We start from the raw sequence: 3,527 nt of genomic DNA, 5'->3' as shown, positions 1-3,527 counted from the left end.
GTCTAGTAGAGTCTCGCGGATCGGTACGGAGACGTCTGTACTTATCTTCGGGAGGCTGCAGGACTGTTAGGAGTACTTCCCTTCTTGATTCCTCATCGTGCGATTTGATTCCTAGAGGCTTGTGCCCCTATTTCCTTCCTACTCAATTCTACGCAACGCAAACCGCTGGTTATAAATCGAGAATTGAAGAATTGTAATGGTACTACCGATGTAGTGCGGGATGTTTCTCCCCGCATAGTTGTCTGGGCTATTATCGCCGCCTTGTGAAAATATATTCTGTCGTTTCAGCTCAATAGCGGTACTTCCGAGAGCTCTGAGGTTAGGTACAAGTTTCCATGATGCTATGAATGCTTGTTCCGCAGTATTGATATGATGGCAGGATGTTTACCTATGTGTCGGGGCAGTGAATGACTTGAAGTGAGGTTTACTCAGTGCACGATCTAGAGGTTCGGTATTTTATTCCCGGCAGGGGAAGGGCAATCGAACTAAGAATGGTCAGATGTAGGCTGATGGAGTAACGAGACTTCGTATTTGCGAGCGTGGTGGAGTTTTCTTCTATGATGAGGTGTCATTGTCCTAATTGAACGTACTAAGTTCGCCGGTGTTATGATCTTCTACAATTCGCCTTTGGGGTAAGCTATTGTGAAATAGTATTGAAGATGCAGCTGTCAGATATCGCAGGGTGCGGTAGTGCAGGATTGAACCAGTGTTCCTAAAGTTGACGGTTCGAGGAAGATAATCTTCAGAAAGATTTAAAGTTAGCAGCAATTGTGGGTTCAAGTGCCATGAAGATAGATTTTATTTAAGACAACAACTGAGCGGCAAAGAATGAGGAAGGACATGTGGGGAGTGTCAGGCGGTGGTTAAAATTTCTAGAAGGCCAGGCATAAGAAGCAAAGGTCGAGTAGTCGACTAAAGGGGTGAGTTTCGCCAAAGTGGGATAGTTTGGGGTGATTTGGGAATTTTTGTGATTGGTGATTTGGGCCTACGGATTTATTTGAAGTGTAGGATATTATGCGGCAGGAGATTTGATCTAACGGAAAGGAGCTGCTTGAAATGAAGAAGGATAGAACCTAACTTTGAATTGGAAGGATGTTGTCGCGCACTTAATTGATGTCCACGAGAGGTGAATGGACTTGTGCAGCTAGAGAGTGATCTTGGACTCAGGATAGGTCATTAATGTCGTGGGGATTGCACCCCGTGTAACAGCATTGGAAGACGTCGGCACGCAAATCCCACAGGTGGGTTATCTCCAGTGAGCGGATCGGCGGTTGCATGGTTGGCGAAGCTTCTGCGGAAATTCGGCAAGGAGATCGATCGTGCGAATGTGGTTGATGATTCTGAGTATAAAAAGGGGTTTTATAGAAAGATTCCGAGAATTTTGGCGGTTGATTGCGCAAGGTTATGTCAACAAGAGATAAAGGATCCTGGTGAATTCAAGAATTTGCGTAATAATGGCTTCAGGCTAAGTGGGAGAGTCCCACCGCCTATGATTAAGATTAACTACTTGCGAGGTTCCTGGTTATTAGCATATTGATGGGTTATTTCAGCTACCGGAAAGGAACATAAGTGATAAATTGAGCAAAGGAATTGTTAAAGGTGTGCTATGGTTTGCCTTATTCGCTCATGTTCAGACTTGGGGAAGAATTCAAGACTCATGCCTCGTATAGATGCGGATTTCCGGGAAAGTGATTCTGCCGGGTGCTTCGTCGAGGGGGTATTCATGTGCTAGAAGATTTATGGAATTGATTATATTCGGTGCCAAGTCAGAGCGGGTGGCTCTCAACAACGGTCCTAGTGGATTCAAAGGGGTAAAGTGTGGTGCCTAATGGCTTCGAGCCTATAGATACAGTTAAGAATCAAGCCTTGTAGCAGCTTATGAGGAGGTGCCCAAAAGGTTCTATGATGTTTTGACCTGCAGGGTAGCAATTGGGAGGTATGAAATGGTTCGTGGGATTTGAGACAGCATGGTCTCGTGAGTCAAGGTCACTCGAGATGAGTGCGGATGGAGTATGCTATGTGTTGAATGGAGTTATTATTATTTCTAAGGCGATCGAGGATAAATTGGAAGAAGATAGATTGATGAGCCATAGTTGAATTGGCATATTGGTGACAGTGATCGGTCCCTTCAGCGCGATCAAGTTATGCAAGTGATTTGTGGTGGTACATGTGAGGCTTGTCGGCCGTCGTAACTGATGTTATTCAGAAGTATCCCACTGTTATGGCCTGTCATGTGTAGGCGGATCCCGGAAGGGCTATGGTGGCTCATACCACCACTTAGAGATTTGCCTATTCTAAGGTTATGAGAATTTACTTGTGTGTTGCTATGGTTCTCCTAAAGTGAGTTAAGTGAAGAGTTTTTATATGATGAAGTGTTAAACTATTAGTGGTTCCGGAGTTATGATGAAAATCGTGTTCGATCGTACATTGGCGTGCTGGGTACAGTGAGTGGTATGGAATTTGAAGTGAGGATCAAGGTTACATTTTGGTGTTAACGAGAATGACACGAGCTCAGATGAGCGGGGAAGTAGTTTCGATGTTAAAAGTAAGTTGGTATGTCTTCAGCGTCACCTGAGATCGGTGTTTGTGAAAAAGGGGCTTTGCATCCTGGTTAAGAATTCTGGATCGCTTTTTAGCGTTAGTGCGGCCGGTGAGTTGGATGTACAGATCTGTTATCTGCTACGAAAGGTTGTGGGAGCGTGCCCACGGAAAGGTTGTATTAGTGTGGCATGTAGCCACTTGATTGATTGAAGAGTTAAATCAAGTATGAAATTGTAGTGATGTCGTTAAATTAAGAATGGATGCCTGGAGGGCACACGGTTTATTGGGTTGTGGACTGTGGAGGATTACTCCGATTATGATGGTTGTTCTTGTGTGTTATGAGGAAACGGGGAGTATTTATGGACCTTGATGGGTCACTAGCCCAGTTCAGTGTGATCAGAACCAGCTTGAGGTCCGCGGAGGGGTTTAAATATGAATATGGGCTTTATATCAGGCCAGATATGTTCATTTCAGTAAGGCGCTCCTTGTGGAAGAGCGGTTATAATGTTATTTCGTCGTCAATTATTTCATGTAATGATACATTGCGCCGTGGGAGTTGTGAGACGGCTTGGGAAATTGCTTATGTGTTGAGGTTCCGCGTAGAGATGATGTTATATGAGCAAAATGGCTCTTGAGATTCAGATCGTATATCGCACCTCAGTTGCGCTTGAGTTTGTAGCTTATGGCACTATATGTCTCCCCAGGGATGGTATTATGCACTTAGCGTGCTTGTGACCGATATTCGGTATCTTGTTGTAATGAGAAATCTAGCTCGGTGTGTACCTCCTTATGTGAATTTTATGTGTAGACCGGGTGGCACGCCGCCATGGTTATGTTGTATGGATCGGGTTGCGCGCCGCAACAGTATGACGTTGAGTACAGTTCCCCGTATCTGTTTTATGTGTTTTGTTTCCTCTTTTCCCGAGAAGAATTTATATTATCTGTGTGCCCGCGTTGCATGTGTGATTCGCGAGCGGGGTAACTGG

The sequence above is a fragment of the Nicotiana attenuata genome, unplaced genomic scaffold (genome assembly GCF_001879085.1).
Source record: "Nicotiana attenuata strain UT unplaced genomic scaffold, NIATTr2, whole genome shotgun sequence".
In the NCBI taxonomy this organism is placed as follows: Eukaryota; Viridiplantae; Streptophyta; class Magnoliopsida; order Solanales; family Solanaceae; genus Nicotiana; species Nicotiana attenuata.
This window is presented reverse-complemented; position numbering follows the sequence as displayed.